Raw genomic sequence first — 11,568 nt, forward strand, 5'->3', positions numbered from 1 at the left:
TGGCCCTCTCCACTAGATTATAAATATCCAGAAGCCAGGTACTTTAAACTGTTATTCCCCCACATCCCCACACTTGTATCAAGAACTCAATAAAAACTTGTCAATTTATTTACTTAAAAAAAAAGGAAAAGAAAAAAAGAACTGGATTTACAAGTAGAACCATGACTTGACTGGCACAACTGGAATGTGATAGTTTAGTTTACATGCCAAAAATGTAAGACCAGGAGTCAGTCAACAAGTATTTATTTAGTAATTTTTTTCTGTGCCAGGCATTACTGAAAACTGTGGATACAAAGAAAAGCAAAACCCATCTTTGTCTTCTAAGAGCTCATTTTCTAAGGGGGGGGGGGAGAAAGTATGCTAACAACTATATACTTTAAATTATATGCTGAATAAATTGAAAGTAATCTCAAAGTGAAAGCACTGTCAATAAAAGAGGCTGGAAAGCTTATTGCAAAAGGTGAAATTTTAACTGAGACTAAAAAAAGCCAAGAGGTGGAGTTGAAGAGTACTCAAGACTTTTTTAGGAAGGAGAGTCAGGATGAAAAATTAAGATGCTTAAATGAAGAAATAAAAGAGTAAGTAATAAGCTTGTGGGCAACTTGGAATAATGGATAGTGTGCTAGTCTGGTGTCAGGAAAACCATCTGGCCTCAGATACTCACTAGCTGTACAAATTTGGACAAACCTCAGTTTTCTGATCTGTATATATTGGGGATGATCTACTTCACTGGATGGCTGTAAGGATCAAATGAGTTAACATGTATAAAGTACTTTGCAAATCTTACAGTACTATGTGACTGTTATCTATGAATATTAAGTGGAAAGGATAAAAGACAAAGAGCACCTGTTGTCAAGGCTTTATTATTATAATAATCTCCTAATTAAAAGGAGAAGACAAGTAGGATATTTTTAAATACTTGCTGAGGCTGACAAGCCACAGGACTCCAACATGATGAAACTTGATCTACATAGCTTACCAAAAAAAGCCTATATGAAGTTATTCATTCCTAATATTTCTTTTAGTTATTTATCCACTCATTCATGCAATAAGCATTTAAAAATTTTTAGTAGTCTTTTATTTTTCCATTTATATGTAAAAACAATTTTGGCACTCTTTTTTCTAACATTTTGAGTTCCTCGTTTGCTCTCTTCATCTTTCTCTCTCTCTCCCTCCCCCATTAAGCTGATAAGTGATTTGCAGCAATAAACATTTATAAAGCTTCAGTTATGGGCAAGGCATTGTGCTATGTCCTAGAGGTGCAAAGATAAAAGGAAGGAAAAAAGCCCAATGTTTGTCTTTAGTGAGATTTGCATTCTTTGGGGAGAGTATGTTTCCCCTGATAAATAAGAATCAAATCATTAGGAGGAGGACATGATATTAACAACTAGGAGACCAGAGAAAGGCGTCCTTAGGAGGTGGTACCTGAGCTGACCCTCTAAGGACACTAATTCCAAGAGGAGAGTTGAGGAATGAGTGAATTCCAGGCATGGGAGAGAGCTTATGAAAAGACATTGAAACAGAATGTGGAATATTGAGGAGGGCAAAAGCTGTCTAAGTACTGTCTCAGGGGACTTCCAGGGCAGCATGAATAACTATCATTAGCTCTTGGCCCCTAAGAAGGAATTATGGGATCCATTAAAATGTAAGGAACCAAGCAAATGTATGTGTTTGTGTGCATGTATAGGGGCAGGGGAGATGTTAGAGGGGATACTGGAGAAAGGATTTCCATCTGTGAACCAGGCATTGCTGGATGTCTCAGTGTGGAGATGACCCAAACTTTCTTATTCCATATATCTAGTCCTTATAGGTGGAACACCATGTTTTATTTCTTTCATTATTTGGAAACTCTTTAGAACACCAAAGAACTGATAATGAAGATAAATAAAAGGCAGTGATGTATGAAGTAGAAATACCAAAGCCTGATGAAGTTTCGAGTGTCTTCCGCCCCCTCCAAATGAATCAAAAGGCAACTTCATGCAATGGAGGTCAAATGGAGAGAATTCTGTATTTTAAGAAAAAGGAAAGAAGATTCATTTGATCAAATTCAATTTGAAGAGAATAGAAAAATCCCCAAAAAGATAAGGAGTGAAACAAAGATGTCCATATTATCACAACTATTCAATATTGTACTAGAAATGCTAGTTATAGCAATAAGAGAAAAAATGGAAGGAATTGGAATTGGTATTGAGGAAATAAAGCTATCACTCTTTGCAGGTGATATGATAATATATTTAGAGAATCCTAGTGAGTCCCCAAAACTAAGAGAAACCAAAAACTAATAGAAACAATGAACAACTTTAGCAAAGTTGTAGGATATAAGATAAACCCACAGGAAACCATCCACATTTCTTTATACTATCAGTAAAGTCCAACATCAAGAGATAGAAAGAGAAACAGCATTTAAATCAACTATAGACAATATAGAATACCTGGGAGTCTATCTGTTGACAAATCAGGAACTATATGAAAACAGCTACAAAACAGTTTTCATACAAGTAAGTTCAGATCTAAACAATAAAAAAAAAACATTAATTGCTTATAGGTAGGCTGAGTTAATAAAATAAAAATTACAATTCTATCTAACCTAACTTTATTCAGTGTAATACTGATTGAACTATCCAATAATTACTTGACAGAGCTAGAAAAAATAGTAACATTTATTTGGAAAAACAAAAGATCAAGAATATCAAGAGAATTAATGAAAGAAAATGTAGTAAGGTGGCCAAGCTATACCAGATCTCAAACTGAATTATAAAGTAGCAACCATCAAAAACATCTGCTATAGAAATAGAGTTGTAGAGATTAGGAATTTAATATGCATTAGCAAATGACCATAATAATCTATTTGACAAATCTAAAGATCCAAACATTTGGAAGAACTCACACTATTAGACAAAAGCTGATGGGAAAACTGAAAAACAGTGTGGCAGAAACTAGGCATGGACCCATATCTCATATCATATATCAAGATAGATGGATATATGATTTAGAAATAAAGGGGAATTAGGTATACAACATAGTATATCTGTCAGACATATGAATAAGGGAAGAATTTGTGAACAAACAATTATTTTTTTCCTTTTTTCTAATTTTTTCCAATTATTTATTTCCTTTTTCTTAAAATACAGAATTCTCTCCATTTGACCTCCATTGCATGAAGTTGCCTTTTGATACATTTGGGGGTCGGAAGACACTCGAAACTCCATAAGGCTTTGGTATTTCTACTTCATACATTCAAACATTATAAGATGTAAAATAGATAACTTTGGCTACATTACATTTAAAAAGATGTGCAAAAACAAAACTAAAGCAACCAAGATCAAAAGGGAAATAACAAATTGGGGGAAAAATTTTATAGCAAGTGTCTTTGACAAAAACCTAATTTCGCAAATACATGGAGCACTGAGTCAGGTTTATAAGAATACAAGTCATTCCCTAATTGATAAATGGTCAAATGATAAGAACAGGCAATTCTCAGATAAAGAAATTTAGTCATATAAAAAATGTTCCAAATAACTATTAATTAGAGAAATGCAAATTAAAACACCTCTGAGGTACCACTTCACATCTGGCTAATATGACAAGAAAGGAAAATGATAAATGTTGCAGGGGATGCGGAAAACTGGGATGCTAATATTCTGTTGTTGGAGCTACGAACTACTCCAACCATTCTGGAGAGTAGTTTGGAACCATGTCCAAATGGTCATAAAACTGTGCATGTGTGACCCAGAAATACCACTACTAGGTCTATATCACAAAGATATCAAAGAGAGGGGGAAAGGGCCTACTTGTGCAAAAATATTTTTGGCAGCTCTTTTTGTAGTGGCAATGAATTAGAAACCAAAGGATGACCTATCAGTTGGGGAATAGCTGAACAAGTTGTGGTATATTATTATAATGGAATATTATTGTGTCATAAGAAAATAAAAAAGACAATCACAAAAAAAACCCAGAAATACTCAAATAAAGTGGCGCAAAATTCATTGAGAAATATCAGGAAAATGTTGTACATAGAAACAGCAATAATGTGTCTGTGAATGACATAACTATTATCACCATTGCAAGGACTGAAGACAGCTCTAAAACTCTTGATGAAAAAGACTATCCAATTCAATGATGCATGCAAAACCCAGTTGAATTGCTTGTTGGCTATAGGAGGGGGGGAGGAGGATGGGAGGGAAAGAATATGAATCATGTAACCATGGAAAAATATTCTTAATTAATTAAATTTAAAAAAAAAAAAGAAAAAAGGCTATTCATTTGCCATAGCAGGAACTGATGCACTCTGAATATAGCATGAAGCATGAAAATGAACCATTTTCTACTTCATTTTTTTCATGAGTCTTTTTTCCTATATAGGCAATATGTGTTTTCTTTCACAACATGACAAGCATCGAAACATGTATTGCATGGTGGCACATGTCAGAAAGTGATTATTAAAAATTGTATCTACATGTAATCTAGAAAAATAATTACAAATAAGAGGATAGGTAATTCATTGAAAAATTCCAGGAGAGAGAATTATAAGGTCGATGATGAGGAAATCATGAAAACTTAATTATTCTTTTGGAAACTTTATTAAGGACAAAAAAGGGTCACATGTTTGCTGACAAAAGGACAAAAGGTGGGAATGAAAACAAATTTAATTGGATAAATGAAGGGCTTCACAAAGAACAAGTACATCAGTTTCTAGAATTAAGAGTTGGAAGGGAATCCCAAGAAATCAAGAGGCCACCTGAGAAAATTGAGTTCTAAAGAATTTAAATGACTTGCTTAAGATCGTACAAGTAACAGTATCAGGACACGAATAGGTCCTTTGACTTCAAATACATTTTTCATTCCACTATACACTATGACTCTATCATTGTCATCATGATCATTATAATAGCATGTATAATTTTTATCATAATATAATGCCCAAAGTGGGAAGTGTCATAGGAGCCAAAGAAGAGTTGCAAAGAAATACTATTAAGAAAGACATACTGAGGCATCATCAAAAATAACAAAAATAGAAAATGCAATATAACTTGTATGAAATGTAAGCACAATAAAAATCCTTAAGGAAAATTAGAGATCCATTTGTGAGTCTCAAAAAAAAAGTTGGAAAGTATAAAATATTAGATGAGGGATTGGAAGGGACATACAAAAAGGCCAAGGTATTGTCTTGTTGAATTTCCAACTTTATCAAAACTTTTTTTTAAAAAGTTGGAATGAAGAGCTATGAGTAAGGAGGGTGGGAAAGGAAGGGAGCAAATGAGGTTAGGAGATTAAGGAATTTGAACAGTTGGGAGAGTGAGAAATGAAAGCTGAGTAGGGGAAAGTCTCATAAAAATTAATTAAATGAGCTATCTTTTTGTATCCTTCTGGGTGAAGACTACATTTAGTGCACAATTAAGTGCTAGTAATAAAAAATTATATGTTTTGTTTCACAACATGGCAAACAGGGAGGTATATATTATATAATAATATATATACAGAACCTATAATATGATATAGATATATTATTAGCCTTTTTGAGGAGGAAAGAGAATTTAGAGGGGGGGGGAAAGCATGAGAAGATTTTTGGACAGCTACTGTGAGAATTTGTTTCTCTTAGATAAGAATATTTAATATAATTTATTATGTAGTTGTAACAAATCATATGTATTGTTATTGTTCTATTGCACATTGTACTGTGTTATATATAAAAATATAAGAATAAATGGTAACAAAAAATTATATGTTAATATCTCCAAGGGCTGTGGTTTGGTTAATATGAGTCTTTCCTCTAGCTATAAGAATCCTAATGTCTCTATGCCTTAGTAGTAGACTGCCTTTGAAAGTTGCTCTATTAAAAGTAAAGGCATCATCTAATGATCAGATACAATCATTACTTGTTTAGACTGATCCTTGAACAGAGGACAGAGATGGAGTCTACCATCTAAGTCATAGCCTTTTCACTTGTTAGGATGAGACAGGTCTGGCACACAGGTTTTGAGTGGAGGGATCCAAGAAGAAGGAGCAAATGAATAAATTATAGAATGTAAATTCTTTGTGGGGAGGCATGGTTTGTTTTTGTATCCCCAGGATATAGCACAGTGCCTCACACACAGCAGCTGCTGAATCTGCAAATCTTCCTATATTATTATAGCCCTAACTGAAAAGAATAATGGGATTGGGTGTGCATTGGCTTGGGTAGACTTCCTTTGGCTAACAGATAGGAGGATAGGGAGGAGAGTCACATTGCATGAGCAGACATGGATGGATTACAATTTGCTTTCCTGGAGGGGATGTGCAAATTTAAGGACTCCAGCCAAGGACAGGAAGGCATTGGTGAAATTAATAACCAAAGTGAAGCAGTGGACCAGCAACTCTTACAGTTGCAGAATCCACTTCATGTTCCTAATTTCTAGCTCCCCAATTTGCTAAGATCATGGATGTATTGACTCTTGGATTTGCTTATGGCTTTGGAATCTCCACTTCTTTTCCTCTGTGTTTAATTTTTCTTTGGACTTCAGTTTGGTGTTTACTCTCTGGCTTATCTGACACCGCAGTCCAAAATGGCAATTTGGACTCCTGTTGACTGCTCTTCAAAATTAAATCTTGGTTGGTAATAACTCTCAACTACAATGTCCTAACAAAGAAACATTTGTAGTAGATTTTATTTGAGCTGAATGAAGTTCAATAAGGATAGTCAGGTAAAAGTAAAACAAGCAACAGTCAATACTGGAGTGATTGTGGAGAGATAGGTACACCAGAACACTTTGAACTGGTCCAAACATTTTGGAAAGTGACTTAGAAAATTACTAACATGTCCAAATTCTTTGGCCCAGGGATCCCACTGTTGGTGGAATATATATACCCCCAAAGGAGATCAATGATAAAAGAAAAAGTTCCATATGCATTGAAATATTTATAGCAATTTTTTATAGAAGAAAAGAACCAGAAACTGTCCATATACTGTAGAATCACTAAAAATGTTGCAGTATATAAATATAATCTAATATTACTATGCCATAAGAAACAATAAAAATGATGACTACATAGAAATGTGAGATTTATATGAACTGATGAAAAGTGAAATAAACAGAACCAGAAAGACAATATATACAACTCAAACAACAATATAAATAAAAAGAATAAAAATAAAGCAATTTAAATTAATTGCTGTAATGCAAGGATCCAAGATAATTCCAAGGGACTTACATTGAAAAATGCTATTCACTGCCACATAAGGAACTGATGGAGTCTGAATACCAATCAAAGCATACCATTTTCTACTTTGTGAGTTTTGTCTTGTATGTATGATATGTTTTATTTCACAACATAATAAATATAGAAATATTTTTTTCATGACAGATTACAGGGAGGGAGAAATTTTTTATTACAAAATGCCAGAAAACAAATGTCAAAAATTGCTTCTACATGTAATTGGGAAGAATTCAATAAAATATTACTGGAGAAAAATGTAATTGGGAAATGTTTAACAAAAAAATAAAATAGAACATTAAAACAATAAATTAATTGCTGGGAAAATATAATGCCAAGTTTGGATTCAAAGAAGAGAATGAAAAGGCATCTTCTTTCTCTCCATCTGATTCTTTGCAATTTATGACAGTCATTTTGACAACAGTTTCATGGTAAATGGAAATGTTTTTTCCTTATTCTCATAACAAGCTCTGTAATTTTCATGGCAAATATTCCTCCTTACTTCTATCTCCTTTCTCTTGGTTGGTTCTCTCTTTTGCTACTCCTCTTCTGGAAAATGTTTTACTTATTTGGATTCTGTTGCCACAGAATAGAGATATCTGGCTATGTGACTCTAAATGGCCCCCAAAAGTTATAAAAACTCAGTCTACTGAAACTACTAAATGAGTGGTTTTCCTTAGCATGCTATTAAATAATTTTGTTTTCAATTTGGCTACTAAAGTGGTCAGATTCTCTCTGACCTCTATAGGAATCCAACCTTAGAAATTCCCCAACATTTGCATTTTGAAAGCTTAAGAAATGCTTGATGAGCTAATTGAAGAGATCCTGAAAAAAAGTCCCACAGATGTGCCAGAGGATCCCTGCTACTGACAAAAAATTCTTAGGGTGGTAAAGTATACTATGAATTAACTACATTTAAATAGCAGGCTAAGAAAATTCCTTTGAAACTTCACCACTATCTAGTTTTCTAGGTAAAGGAATAAATGCTACTCTCCACCCCCAACCTCTAAGTGTAGAAAATTCCCTTCCCCCCTTCCTGATCACCTGTAGCACTTATTATTTGTGTTATACGCCTTCACATCTATTGTATTTGATTTAGCACTTGATTTAGGTTGCTTTGTGTAAGTGGTTATTTCTCTGTAAATCTCACCCACTAGACTTAACCTTCTACACTGTCATGAACCCTTTTTTCAATTTAGTGAGGCATACAGATCCCTTTGTATGCATAAAATAAAATATATAGGATTGTGCAGAAAATCAATTATATTGAAGTAAAGATCTAAAGAAAAAAGATTTTTCTCTCAATCCAAGTTGATGGCTCTCATGAAATTTATCCACGTACTCCATGTTAAGAACCCCTTCATTAGACCAATGGCTCCCCGCCTTTTGGATTATACTAGACCAGTATGCTAGTTTCACAATGTTACCCACCTATGACTGGTTATATTTTTAACGTACCTTGTTGAAAGAAATGTATATCAGATAACTACTATGAATTCAGTAATACTTTAAAATTAATTAATGTTTAATTTATCTCAACCCATATTTGAACAATAGCAATATGTGTTTTCAGGTACATATTACAAATAATAGTAACTAATGTTTATAAAGCTCTTTAAAGTTTGCATAGTTCTTACATATGTTCTAATTGAATCCTTATAAACCATCTATTTAAATGAGCCATTAATGCAACCCCCCCCCCAATGTAAAGTCAAAGAAAATTAGTTTGAATATCACCATTTCTTGAAACTGTTATAGCTAATGGAGATCTCCTTGCAAAGCAGGGAAAAACAGAAGTCCAGGACAAAATATCATAGACACTTTATTATAATAACAATAAATACTTTATAGCGACAAATATATAGTATTGATAAATAAAACACCATCAGAGCATATGAAATGGAATGTGTTTGGGACAGGGATTGGAGCCGGCATTCACATGGGTTGATTCTATGGAATAAAATTTTATGCTTAATTCAAACTTTGCCTCTATCTAGTGACAATGAAGGTGGGATCTTTACAGGATGGAGCTTCCTCATTCATCCTGTAGAAAAGAAAGACATCTCTTCATAGTAGATAAAAGTCACAGAAGGTTGGGGCACAGCTCTGGACTGACTCAGGATAAGAGCTAATAGTTCTTGACTATAGTATGAGAGAGTAGGTTGGAGATAAGAAAATTATCTCAATAACTAGTTTTGTTTAAAAATTGTCAAGGAGTGAGTTTTAAAAAAAGACTATGGGATTTCTCCAGAGATAATTTGATAGAGTGAGGGAACCTAGAAATGAGAGTCAAGGAAACTGGGTTCTTCTATTTTCATTTCTCCTATTAATTAAAAAAAAAAACAACCCTTACCTTCCATCTTGGAATCAATACTGTGTATTGGTTCCAAGGCAGAAGAGTGGGAAGGGGTAGGCAATGGGGGTGTGGGGGTGGGGCAGTGTCTGAGGTCAGATTTGAACCTAGGACCTCCTGTCTCTCAATCCACTGAGACACCCAGCTGCCCCTTTTGCTATTAATTTTGTGACCAGCTGTCTTATATATAAAACAAGGGGCCTGGACAAAATGAACTCAGACTCCTACCTACTTTAAAATTCTACAATTCTAATCTTGACTCTGCTATTAAGTTTAAAAGATCCACCCCCCAACTTATCAAAACTCATAATGCTGTACCTTTATATTTTCTTTCAAAGAAATAGCTTACCTGTATATAGAAGTATATGTTTTATAATGAACTTTCTAAACACAACTACCCTCTAATGCTGTCTATTCTTCCTTTCAAAAGAGGACCAGTGGCAATCACTGGGTGAGGTCTTGACTTGCATGTGAATTGGATTTAAGTGAGGAAGAGATGCATAAAGTAGTCAGCCTCACTCTCTTTCAGTCAGTGGCAAGGCAAAAGTCAGGATGGCTGGAAATGTTCCTGGATACAGTGGATGACCATGTTATTTTTAATGTCTGAAGAAGCTGTAAATACTCCAAAGTACCTGCTTTGGCCACTTTCATGGCTATTGGAATAACCTTTTCATCTGCCCATTCCTCCAGAGGAAGTCTTCACATGTTTGGGGTATTCATCCCCCTAACTCACTGACAGCCTTGAGGCCCATCAGTTACTCTCAACATAGTTTAGCCCATCTATCAAGATGGTTTTACTGTGCCACTGCATATCCTATAGCTTCTCGGAGCCACAGGTGAGAGTTGGGTGAAAGGTAAATGCCAAAGGTGGATGAGTAGCACTGAAAAGGGCTTGAAAAGTCCCCAGACCAGAACAGCTGCATCAGACCAGAACCATCTCTGCAAAATCTGGAAATATCACAACTTCTACCGGTAAAATTAAGATAACAAAAGAGTATATTTTACTGGGTTATTGTGAAGATCAAATGAGATAACAGGTAAAATGCTACATAAATCTTAGATTGTTATTAACCTCACTTTGCAGATGAAGCAATTGAGGATTCCAAAGATTAAGGGGCTTGTCCTAAATCACATACAGTGAACCTGGAACTTCTGACTCTGCACCCAGTGCTCTTATTTATTATGCTATGCAAACAAATTTGCTTTTTCTATGCTAGTTAATCCTATATTCTCTTTAGTTCCATATAAGTACACAAATACACATTATACATGTAATTAAATTACTATATATACATATGCATATATGTTGTTCAAAGCTGTAATTTGTTTACTGCAGAGAATTCCAACTAGATCAGTTACTTCTTTAATTTACAGTTTTAGAGAATTCTTTGGTGGGATCCAGAATGAGTTATGTGTTAGAGAAGCCGTCCTTGAAGCCAGGTCCGTTCTGACGCCAAGCATGGCTTTCTAGAAGACATGCCTCCAGAGATAATAGGACAGGTTAGTGAACAGCCCCAAAGTATTTGTTTGTTATACACTTTAAGCAGAGTAGGCTTTTCAGGGAAGGGAAAGTTCCCAGTGCCCTGATTAAGCCACAACTTTGATCTTGATCGCCCAAAGTTCCCTCCTTTCCTTACTTTCACTTATAAAGCCCCGTCTCACAGCAAGAACAGTAATTTCCGACACGGTGATTTTCAAACTGGATTCTCTAGAATCTTGGGGTCCCCCCGGGAACTGTCAGAGGGGATATTCCGCTCCCTTCCCTGCATACACCTCACATCTAATGGTAAGGGCTTGCCTCTCCATTTTTGTTATGGTTTTCTTTAAGCGACTCCATGAAATTGTTCCAAAGATAGATGTCTGCTAGAAATGGAGAGGGAGTCCAGAACACGTCCGTCTGTCTGTCTGTGTTTTTCTAAGTACCGGAGCGGTTGAGGCTTATTTCCAGGGATGGTGGGCATTGACTTTCCCTGTCTCTGGTCCGGTTTACTTAGCGGTGTGTCACTCTAAAACTCCGACTCTGC

General features: G+C 35.0%; 1 long non-coding RNA gene across 1 annotated transcript; it reads right to left on the reverse strand.

The window, feature by feature from the left end:
* Nucleotides 1–276: 276 nt before the first annotated feature.
* LOC103091932 (uncharacterized) lies at nucleotides 277–11,554 on the reverse strand. The gene is made up of 3 exons (XR_464698.3): nucleotides 11,182–11,554; nucleotides 2,433–2,510; nucleotides 277–2,005 (listed from the first exon to the last, which is right to left on the reverse strand). It is a non-coding gene; the product is annotated as an uncharacterized LOC103091932 (long non-coding RNA).
* Between the last annotated feature and the right edge of the window lie 14 nt (nucleotides 11,555–11,568).

The sequence above is a fragment of the Monodelphis domestica genome, chromosome 3 (assembly GCF_027887165.1).
Source record: "Monodelphis domestica isolate mMonDom1 chromosome 3, mMonDom1.pri, whole genome shotgun sequence".
Taxonomy (NCBI): Eukaryota; Metazoa; Chordata; class Mammalia; order Didelphimorphia; family Didelphidae; genus Monodelphis; species Monodelphis domestica.